Below are 12,117 nucleotides of genomic sequence, written 5' to 3'. Positions count from 1 at the left end.
ATAATTCCTCTGGAGAATTCCACTCACCTATTTGGACAGGGACGAAACTATAACTACCTTTATTTATTTATTTTTAAAAATAGGAAACTTTGTGGAGTTTTTTCTGGAAATGGAAAAAAACCCTGAAATGTTGAGTTCTTGATATGAAAACTGAAAAAAGGATTGAAAGGGGGCAGAAGGGAGTTTGCAATATAGAGAAGAGAGAAAAGGCAGAATGTGTTTTTAACTGTTGAAAAGTAGGCTTGATGTTGCTTCTTTTTATTTATTTATCTATGTATTACATCAAGTATGAATTAGATAACAGATATAAGTATAGACATGATTATGAATACATGAATAGCAATAGCAATAGCAGTTAGACTTATATACCGCTTCATAGGGCTTTCAGCCCTCTCTAAGCGATTTACAGAGTCAGCATATTGCCCCCTCCAGTCTGGGTCCTCATTTCACCCACGTCGGAAGGATGGAAGGCTGAGTCAACCCTGAACGGGTGAGATTTGAACCGCTGAACTGCAGATAACAGTCAGCTGAAGTGGCCTGCAGTACTGCACCCTAACCACTGCGCCACCTCGGCTCTTATGAAATAGATACAAATCAATGGGGTTGAATCAAACAGGGATGGTAGGCACGCTGGTGCACTTACGCATGCCCCTTCCTTAAAGACCTCTTAGGAATGGGGTGAGGTCAACAGAAGACAGTATAAGGTTAAAGTTTTGGGGGTTTGGGGAAGAAACCACAGAGTCAGGTAGAGCATTCCAGGCGTTGACCGCTCTGTTGCTGAGGTCTTATTTTCTGCAGTCGAGTTTGGAGCGGTTTAGTTTGTATCTATTGTGTGCTCTTGTGTTGTTGTGGTTGAAGCTGAAGTAGTCATTGACAGGTAGGACGTTGTAGGAGATAATTTTATGTACTACCCTTAGGTCAGATTGAAGACAGCAAAGTTCTAAGTTGTCTAAGCTCAAAATTTCAAAGCCATAAGGGATTCTGTTGCAAGCAGAGGAATGGAGGACTCTTCTCGTGAAATACCCCTGGACTTGTTCGATTGCATTCATGTCTGTTATGCAGTGCAGGTTCCAGACTGATGAGCTGTATTTGAGAATTGGTCTAGCAAAAGTTTTGTATGCCCTATTTTGCAGTTCAATATTACTGGAAGCTACGCAAGATTTATCTCTCGTGTGTGTGTGTGTGTACACACACACACACACACACACACACACACACACATATATATAACAAAGGTAACAGTAAAAAATATTGGGTTTCTGTCGTGATGGACTCTTGTGACGAGCCGATTGACAGATAATGGAAGCTGTTAGCTTCCTCCCACAATTGGGGCTTATCAGGGGTTGTGACACTAAATATTTACCTTCTTCCCTGGCTTCAGCTGATAAGGAGGAGAACTTGTGGCTTAATGGCTAAGACGTTTGCCTAAGATGTAATATAGCACAGGTTCGAATCCCAGTAAGGGTATGGCTGGCTGATGAGAGCTAAATAGCTTGAAATAGATCTATACTAGTCTCCCTTTATTTATTTATCAGCACAAATATAACACAAAATGTGTAACAAAGGCAATAGTAAAAAATATTGGGTTTCTGTCGTGATGGTCTCTTGTGACGAGCCGATTGACAGATAATGGAAGCTGTTAGCTTCCTCCCATAATTGGGGCTTACCAGGGGTTGTGACACTAAATATATATGCATATATACACACATAAACATATTATAGGGGTATGTTTAAAGAATATGTTCTGAAAATCTAGTTGAAATATATAGACCACAATACTAGCCTGACATATGGCATGATTCATACTACAAATGAGATACTAACTTTACTAAGGTGACCAGATTTTAACATTGGTAAAGAGGGACACCATTGACCAGGAAGGGGGGGGGGGTTCTTGATTAAATTTTTTTTAAAAATGGGACTTTTTAGTTAATGCTACCTTCAATCCTCATGAAGGAATAATCCAATTGAATTGAGTAGGAATAAGATGTTCTGATAGAATAAATGGTCTATGGTTCATTTATTTTTATTTTTATTATTTGTTAGATTTTTATCCCACCTGTCTTATTTTTACAAATAACTGAAAGGCGGAAAACATACCTAATCTTCCTTGTAATATTTTCCACATAACAACAACCCTGTGGGGTGGGGTGGGCTGAGAGAGAACGACTGGCCCAAAAGCAGGACTCGAACTCATCTTCCCTTGGTGTGTAGGCCAGCCCTTTCACTACTACCCCAAAAGGCTCTCATTTAGTAGGAAGACACGGAAGAGTTTTTTTTTTGTGTGTAATGAGGGAAATGGGGGAAAATTTGGCTTGAAGCAAGATTTCTGGGATAGGGTCTGCACCGAGGTGGCGCAGTGGTTAGAGTGCAGCACTGCAGGCTACTTCAGCTGACTGCAGTTCAGCAGTTTGGCTGTTCAAATCCCACCAGGCTCAGGGTTGACTCAGCCTCCCATCCTTCTGAGGTGGGTGAAATGTGGACCCGGATTATTGTTGGGGGCGATATGCTGACTCTGTAAACCGCTTAGAGAGGGCTGAAAGCTCTATGAAGCGGTATATAAGTCGAACTGCTATTGCTATTGCTATTGCTGCTATTTTGGGTTGGCTTTAATGCCCATCTCTTGGCATTCTGGGAGTTCTCCTCTGGGAAGGAAGCTTTGACAGAAATATTATTTTTGCTCCACTAGAAAAGGCCAAAGTGAGAGGGAAAGGCACTGATGGTGGAGGAAGATGAAAAGTGAACTTTAATCACATTTACTTTTCATCTTTCTCGCCTGCTTAATTATTTTTATTAGTTTATCAGAATATAAAAGACAAAAAAAATGAAGATGAGGGGAAATTAAGAATGGAAAAAGGGAAAAAGGAGAAAGTGTGTGGTAGAAGGGGAAAACGGGGGGGGGAGGCATTGACTTCTGACTCTTTTTTAGCACAGTAGAAGATAATAACATTACAACCTCAACTTTTTACTTTTACACAATAATATATACTACACAATTCTATAACAACAAACTATCTAATAGGGAAAACCAAAATCACAATTTCATTTTTTCCACCGCAAGGACAAAATTTAAAAGTGGTTTCCACGTGGAAACGTGGAGGCTGCTTGGAAAGATGGTTTATTGGTGGACAGGGCCACATGGCTTGAGCCCTGACCAGAAAAGGTGATCATATGGTTCAATGTAGGTGGAGAAGAAGAGAAGGGCTGAGGGAGGGGCTTGCTAGGCTTTTTATACCCTGTTTAGTCCCACCTCTCTGTTTCCTGTTCCTGTGTAAGAAATGTATTCTGATTGGTTGTCAGACTCCCATGGGGCCATGCAGGGGGCTACTCTCTAGGCTGTTTTGAATCCAGGTATGAGTTCTCAGATGCCACGTGGAGACCTGAGTAAAAGGCCAATCATGCTTTTCTGTAGCTGCTGCTGAAGTCTTTATTATGTAAAGTGGGCTAGCCTGGCTAGTCTTAATGGGCCTATTGACAAAGTGGAGGTGGGCAAGAAGCTACAGGCAACTATTCTGTCTTTTAAAACATACTTCTTTTCACATCCAGAGAAATATTCTGCCTTTTCAATATTTCCTAGGATATTTCATTTTTCTGGGAGAGGGCTGGATGATAACTTCCCACAGTAATAAAGCTCCCAGTCCGGGAGTCCCATACCACCTCTGCTCCTGTTATTCTGTCAGTACTCACTTTTGTTGCCAGCACTTTAGACATTAATGGTTGTTTGTTGCGTTGTTTTGAGGGGAAAGCACAATCACACTGTTATACAAGCTGTATACTCACTATATAGGGACACAATTTATAAAAGGCTGGAAACCTTGTGGACATTTTTAGTGGAAATGGCAAAAAAATGAAATTATAATGAATTCTGGATTTGATGACTCAAAAAAGAATGGACTTTTGTAATATTAAAGAGGTAAGAGGGACAATGGGGTTCTTTATAATTGTTGAAAAGACGTTTAGAACTTGCTTATTTTTTTCTGATTCTTGTTTTATTACTTATCTATCTTTTCTCTTTTACTTGATTTTTTCTGTCTACTTTTGTGTGTGTGGGTGTGTATTTGCAGATGTGTGTTTATAGGGATATGTTTGAGAGGAATATGTTCTGAAAAAAGTGTTTGAAACTAATAGATTATGTAGAGGCTTGAGCTAAGATTCAATTCCTCATCCTCTCACATTGCATATGAGACATTGAAGAATACGGTTTAACTTAAAAAAAAAACCTTCTGAAAGAAAGAGAAAAGAAAACCAAGATTTACATGCAATTCAGTTATTTATTTATTTATTTATTTATTTATTTATTTATTTATTTATTTATTTATTTATTTATTTATTTATTTATTGCTTCTCACTTTTTTATGAGTCAATGACATCAAAGTGAGACCGATGGATCACCAAGGAAGACGATGACCCAAATAATCCACAAAGGTCCCGTTGTCCTCTTCACAAAGCTTGGACAACACAGCCATGATGCCTTGAGTGCTCTCTTCCACGCTGATTTCCGGCTGTCACCAAAAAAAAAAAGGATGTCATGAAGTTTAGATAATGGATCCTGCCCAGCCCAGAACCCTCCCATCAGCAGATCAGCAGAATGCAGTTCCTGCCAATCCTGAAGCTGCCCTGAATAAGGCCATTTTGAGACTTCAATGCTGACACACTGACAGGGATAGGGAAGGGGGGAATAGAGATAGTTGGGGTATTATAGTCAAAACAAAATACTTTCTCTTGGGAACCAAGGTCATTCCAGCAGATGTTCGGAAGGAGGGGACTGATGTCACCTAGCAACTGGACTCTATCCTGATTGGGCCATGTGATTGGTTGTTTTGGGAAAATGACAAACTTTTACTTTTAATTAGGTGAAAAGCGTGGGAATCTTCAGTGTCGTTTTTCACCAGCCTGTGCCAATATGACATAACCAATAAACTTATTCTTTGAGGAATCAACCGGCCTCAAAGTTTTGTTTGCTATGGGTGTGTTACTTGGAGCCCTGACAGTTGGAATTTCATAACTTTAACAGAAGTGGTTGATGTGTCTCTTTTTATACTAGCACATTATTTCATCAAACAAAGCACTAAAGGCCCAAATAAATCAAAATACCAAAACTTTCAGAGACTCATCATTAAGTCGTTCATATATGAGGGACCCTTAATGCTCTCTGAGGTTGGTTGTTTTCTTTAAGACATTTCATTCCCAAACTAGGTAACATCATCAGTGTCTTGGTGTTCCCTAATTTGATAATGAAATGTTTGCAAGAAAACAAACAAGCTCATAAGCCACCAAGGACCCACATTTCAACCTTGATCTACAAATATTTTTCTTTATCATTCATAGGTCTTTGAAAATGTCTACCTATGTTGATTCATAGAGAGGTATGAATGCGTTATGTCTTCCCTCATGCCATAAGGAGTCCTTGGTGCTCTCTGAGCTTGGTTGTTTTCTTGTAGACGTTTTCATTACCCAAACTAGGTAACATCATCAATGCTAATCATCAGTGCTGGGAAACAACCTCACTAGCACTGATGATGTTACTTAGTTGGGTAACGAAACATCTACAAGAAAACAACCAAGTTCAGGGAGGACCAAGGACCCCTCAATTCAACCCAGAACTGCAAATATTCTCCTTTTTCCCCAAAAAACTTACAACTGGACTGTGATCAGTCTTAACTAATCCTGGGTGCATGGCGACACTCATGATGCCATCGGCTGAATATCCAAGAGATTGGCATTTGGTCAGCACGTTTAGAGCAGCCTGCAAGAGTGGTGGTGGTGGGGGGAAGAAGTATGAAGTTAAAATACACTGAAGGAAAAAAGAGAAGGATATGGTGGACATAAACAGCACAAACAGGATATTATATTGTATAATAAAAGTTACACGCGGCTGGAAAGGCCTATGAGGCATAACAACTGAAGAATTATTTGAGGTCACACAAAGGAACAAATCTGTATCCTATTTATTCTCTCCCAAAGGTGCTTTTTCAGGTCTTTTTTCTTTAAAAAAATCTTGCTTCCCATCCCAGAAGCTTCTTCAGATCTATCTGGATGGTGGGGAATGGAAGGGTTTATATTCCTTGCAGACAGTTGGTCTAAGTGCTTCAATGACCCTCTAAAATGAGGCAAATGAACAGCTGTCTGCAAGGAATATAAATCCTTCCGTTCCCCACCATCCAGTCAGATATGAAGAAGCTCCTTGAATGGGCCTTTATTGTCATTGCACATCAGGAGTCCTCAAACTTTTTAAACAGAGGGCCAATTCACGGTCCCTCCGACTGTTGGGGGGAGCGTACCAGCTGGGTGGGCGTGACTAGGTGATCATGAGACTTGATGGGCGGGGCTAGGTCATATGACTAGGTGGTTGTGGCCAATTTAACAGTCCATTAAACAATGCACACAAATAAAAGTTTTGCTCCTGGGGGTGTTTTATTTCTTTTGTTTGCATGTTGCTCCTTTGGTTGCAGACAGTTGGTCCAAGAGCTTCAACAAACCTCTAAAAGGAGGCAAATGGCCAACTGTCTGCAAGGAATATAAATCCTTCCATCCCCCACTAACCAGTCAGATCTGAAGAAGCTCCTTGAAGGGGAAGCAAGATGTTTTTAAAGAAAAAAAAAACAAGAAAGACCAGTTGCCTCCTGAAAAAGCCCCTTTGGGACAACCTCAACCTGGATGACTGAGAATCTCTACAGACTTAATATTTCTGCAACTCATGCAAGTAAAATCTGTGTCAGGGTCTGCTTACCTCCCAAAGACCCATTAGATCGCACAGGGCTGGCCTCCTTCAGGTTCCATCCACCAGCCAATGCCATCTGGCTGCGACCCGGGGGAGGGCCTTCTCTGTTGCAGCTCCGGCCCTTTGGAACAAACTCCCCGTGGAGATTTGGACCCTCACCTCTCTCCCTGCTTTCCGAAAAGCCGTTAAAACCTGGCTGTGTCGGCAGGCCTGGGGTTGATGAGCTCCCCTCCCCTCTCGACAGGTGTGGTTGTTGGTCATTTTAATATGTTTATTTTGTACTTGTATGTTTCCCCTTCCCGTTTAAGTTGTTCGCCGCTCTGAGTCCCTTTTAGGGAATAGGGCGGCATATAAATAAAATAAAACTTAAACTTAAACTTAATAACCTGTTTGGCCTGTCAAAACAATTTCCCATTAAATACAATGGTACCTTGGCTAATCATGATGAATGGCAAACAGTTCCCTTTAGGACTGATGTGGTGAGTCACAAAGCAGCTGACACCAACACATTCTAGATTGTACATTGAGTACCAAACAAACAACGAGTACTGGGACAAAATCTTCATGTCAAAATACATTGAGCACCAAATTTGATGAGTTTCAAAGCAGTTGAGTACCAAGGTACCAATGTAGCTCTTTTTTGCAAATAAATATTTGTACCAACCCAAGGCAAACATTCCCACTGCTATATTTTTTTATATTGTTCATGATGAGTTGTTGATTTTCATATAATAAATGAAAAGGGTAACATTTAGGTAGTGCCAAAAACAACCTGTTCAAGTTACTTTTTTTCTTTTTTTTCTCTCAGTCCTTAGAGGTAAATCATTCTGATAAAATAAATTTCTTCTTCAAAGAATCCTTTCCCACTGAATTTGAACCAAGTTCTTGTGAGGAAGAACTCAAAAGTGGAAGGGAGCACTTCAATGCAAGACGTCTACATTCAAATTGGGGAAACTGCTAGTAGAAGAGCAGAGACGACAGCAATAGAGCATCATTGGTGACCCAGAACTGGGACACCACACAGGGTTGCATCTCAGCAATGGATTAATATGCATGTTTGGGGACACAGAAGCATGGGCAGATGCCCTCATGGATGGAAATGGAGGTCCCATTACCTGCAGACAGGTCCACATAGAAAACTCATGAGGTACCTTAGAGCAGCGGTATCCAAGCATTGGATGTTGATGCCAAGAAGGTAGCAGTTCAATTGAGCCGCCAATACTGGACATGTTAATAATAGCCGCCTTGCTGGTGCTCAGCCCTTGACATGGGCTTCTCAGGGCTGCCTTCTTCAGCAGGGGTAGGAATGCCTTGGAGAGAGAAGAAAAGAGAAGGAGCCGCAGTTATTTCTAGGAAAAGGAGCACTGCAATGACAGGGAAAGTTCTTCCATCTCCTCCAAGGGGACCTTCATAGACTTATGTTCCAACCCTCCCTAAAAGGAAGCATGCTATGTTCCAACCCTCTCTAAAAGGGAGCATCCACCCCTCATGTGTCAACCTGTTACCAAATCTATGAACAATTTCTACTTCATGCTTTTGAGGCACTGCAGTGTTACTGTGCCTTCATGTTATACTTAATTCAACGGCTCAATCTTTTTTTTCCTTTAATTAAAATTGTCTTCCTTGCATTGAAAGGTGTTTTGTTCAAACCTGACTCATCAGCAATGGACCAATGGTATTGACAGAGTAAACTCTCATCATATCCTTGGCATTTTCTGTTTGCAGATTGTTGAAGATCCAAATGCCAGCATTGTTGTATAAGAGGGTCAGGCCACCTTCTCCAACACATTTCTCCACTTCTTTCTGAGCAGCTTGGATGCTTTCAGGTTTAGTAACATCTAAGGAAAAAACAAGGTTATTGAAACCTCAGCAAGATGAAGTTCTGTGATTGCAAGGCAAAGAGCCTCCTGAAACCACAGATCTTCATGTCTCTTCATGCCACTAAACACCTTCAACGTTCAAAGGAAGAACTTTTATGATCCCACAGGTTGACCTAGTCTCTCTCTCTCGGCTATGAACTGACACCCGCAGAGGGCTAAAGTCAGATGAACTTCACAGATCATATCCAAAGCATGGCTTTACAACCAAAAACTATTGCACAAACTCACAACTAACTCTGTTTCTGCAACAGTCAAACCCTGACCTACAATTACATTCAACCTTTATTGTCAATGCACAACAAGTGTACAATGAGATTGGCTGAGCCTCTCTTAATGCAACCCCCCCCACATAAATACATATCAATAACTCACAGTGAAAGAAGGAAGATCCCTAACCCAAAATATCATGCTAACAACACACACAATCCTCTATGCATATATGTGCTTACATCACAGTATAATATATTGCACCAAGATGAACATGTTGCACGTTGCATTGGCCCTGCAAGTCTGTCATACTTATGATATTATGTTGTATTCAGGAGTCTGACAGCCCACGGATAAAAGCTGTTTTTTAGCCTGTTCATACGACTGTCTATGCTTCTGTATCTACTACCCGATGGTAACAGAGTAAAGAAGGGCTGACCAGGGTGTACAATTGAATCAATTGCATTAAGATAGGTGACTGTAGAAATTGAATAAAATAATCAATAGCAATAGCAATAGCAGTTAGACTTATATACCGCTTTATAGGGCTTTCAGCCCTCTCTAAGCGGTTTACAGAGTCAGCATATCGCCTCCACAGTCTGGGTCCTCATTTCACCCACCTCGGAAGGATGGAAGGCTGAGTCAACCTTGAGCCAGTGAGATTAGAACTGCTGAACTGCAGATAACAGTCAGCTGAAGTGGCCTGCAGTACTTGCACCCTAACCACTGCGCCACCTCGGCTCTTAAAATACAAAGATACACACGAGGTCTTCCTGAACCCTGTGAACTAATATAAAGTCTAACTAATATAAAGTTTGTCTGCTAAAATCATCCAAGGCAACCAGATTCCATCAGTTTACTGACAGTTGGAACTGTTTGGAGCTCAGCTCTGGGAGTTGAAGTCCACATATCTTAAAGCTGCTCATTTTGATAAATATATAGTCTCCCTCCCTTCTCAAAGCAGAGAGATGCAGAAGTTACCATATGTCAGATGCCCATGAATGGAGTTTTATCTGACAGTTCACTTCTTGGAAGGAGGAGCAGTTTATCTTCTTTGAAACGAGGGTCTCACAATAATCTACGCCAACTCAAAGAAACCACAGTGAACCAAACCAGAACCACCAACAACAACTGAGATTATTGATTAATCATTTGATTATATCAACAGTATATGTGTGAAGTCTTTCAACACCAAAGCTGCAGAGTCTTTCTTCAAGTGGAACTGCAGATCATTTCCATGAGATCTCCTTGTTCAAAAGGTTCTCTGGAGAAAGCAGTTCTAACATGGGGAGGCATCTAAGTTTAACTCTTTTCTCTCTGGGGAGCTGACTTTCATGAAACGAACCAATGATATCTGCAGCTTTGGTTAGTTCCAAGAATAACTTTGAATTGGTTACACTGGACTTTCCTCCACTACCAACTCTGTCCCATTTTCACATGGCTGTTGAAACCTACCTAATTGCAACACCACCAGATTTGGATATCTGCAAACCATCTCTCTTAGCTCCTGGAGGAGGAAAAACAAAGATCTTAGATTTCTCTGTGGCTTAAAATTCACAGATGATGATATGAGCTGGATGCCACAGAAGATAATCTGAAAAGAAGGAACATGATTTCTCTGTCATTAAATGTGCAACATCTCTGACTGAACAAAACAAAAGAAACTAAATTAAGGCTTAATGCCGCTTAGTATCTTAGTCCATTCAACTTAACCCAACCATGTATTGCTCCCCCCAAAATCTTCCTCACTCTACTGCAGATTCAAAGCTTTTTAAATAGAACCCCTCACTATAAGATTAATGACTCAGTTCTGAATTCACCCTTAAACTCTGAGTCTTATTTTGTAAAATAGCAGACAATGTTTATCTGGACAATGAGGAGCAAAATAGCCCATTAGCAGAAAGCAACTTGATCTACTCACATTTTGTTTTCTGGTGATGCAATGCACAAAGCAGAATATTTATGAGGTGGCTTGCACATGGGAAAGGATAAACAAATCATAGAAAGGTAATACATTTTATGGATGTAAATTAGATTTAATTACATCTTCTTTTCACTGTCTCGCTTACCTCTTGCATTATGCCTTAATTTATGTTGGTTGCTATTTTACAATACAATGGCAGAGTTGGAAAGGACCTTGGAGGTCTTCTAGTCCAACCCCCTGCCTAGGCAGGAAACCCTATACCATTTCAGATAAATGGCAATCCAACATCTTCTTAAAGACTTCCAGTATTGGGGCACTAACAACTCCTGGAAGCAACTTATGTTCCACTGATTAATTGTTCTACTATTTTCTATTTTCCATTTTCCTCTACTTAACTTTATTTCTCTGCTTTGAATGGCATTGGGTTTAAAAAAAATTTTTTTTGATTGATTATCTGAAAAACTATGCTATAGAGATGAAAAAACCACGGGGATTATGCAGTGAAAAAAAGTTAATAGATAATAACCACAACAGAACTTAAGGAAGAGGAAAAAAAGAAAAGGAGAACTTTGTGTTTAAACACATTTTATAGTGTTTAAATAGAATAAATTCCATCTGCATTTTACTTAGCGCTGCCTGCTGATAAAGGAAAATATACTAACTGGTGTGTAAACAAAGTTGGGTCAGAATATTCCTCGGATGTACGAAATGCAAACTTGACATTCATCCTGAGTTCAAATCCTGAACCACTATTTCCAATCCATCCAAGAGTGATTCTTACCTTGGATTTTTCCCCCTCCAGGTCCCTAGTTGTAGCAAAGACCCATATGGGTGGTGAAGGCAGCTCCAAAAACCTCTTCACCAGACCCAGGCCGATCCCTCGATTGGATCCTGTCACCAGGACGCTGAAAACACAGAAATCAAGTGGCTGCGCCATCTCTTCAAGGACTTTCAGCTTCTGCTTCCAACTTGCTCAAATGTTTGTCTCTTCTCACTGCAGGAGATAATATCACAATGAACAAACAACACCCCATCTTTAGATCTTTTGTGGAATTGTATTTATTATTACATTTGTTTGCTGACAACTCCCAGCGACTCTGGCTGGCAGACCACAAAAAATTTACTTATTACAAAAGCAGCATTGCTTACCTGGTAACTGAAGGAATAGTCAGGGAAACAAGCTACCGAATATAGGTATGATTTACTTCCATCTACAGCTGTATGATCCTTCATAGGACACTCCTGCTTCTGAATTCATCACTCAAAAAAGGATGGAAAGGCATGCCTTGCCTTAATTATCATTATTCACGCCATGGTCCATATGTATCCAGAAAGTAAGGTAGACTCACCTTTTTTCATGGGAAAGTGTCACCAAGGAATTGGCT

General features: G+C 40.5%; 1 long non-coding RNA gene across 1 annotated transcript; it reads right to left on the bottom strand.

The window, feature by feature from the left end:
- Positions 1–7,691: 7,691 nt before the first annotated feature.
- On the bottom strand, positions 7,692–10,734 carry LOC148042785 (uncharacterized). The gene is made up of 3 exons (XR_015698451.1): positions 10,264–10,734; positions 8,372–8,559; positions 7,692–8,031 (listed from the first exon to the last, which is right to left on the bottom strand). It is a non-coding gene; the product is annotated as an uncharacterized LOC148042785 (long non-coding RNA).
- Between the last annotated feature and the right edge of the window lie 1,383 nt (positions 10,735–12,117).

The sequence above is a fragment of the Thamnophis sirtalis genome, unplaced genomic scaffold (genome assembly GCF_051295495.1).
Source record: "Thamnophis sirtalis isolate CommonGarterSnake01/CBP01778 unplaced genomic scaffold, rThaSir2_p1.2 scaffold_14, whole genome shotgun sequence".
Lineage (NCBI taxonomy): Eukaryota > Metazoa > Chordata > Lepidosauria > Squamata > Natricidae > Thamnophis > Thamnophis sirtalis.
The sequence above is the reverse complement of the archived record's forward strand: the minus strand, read 5'-3'. Positions and strand labels throughout refer to the sequence as shown.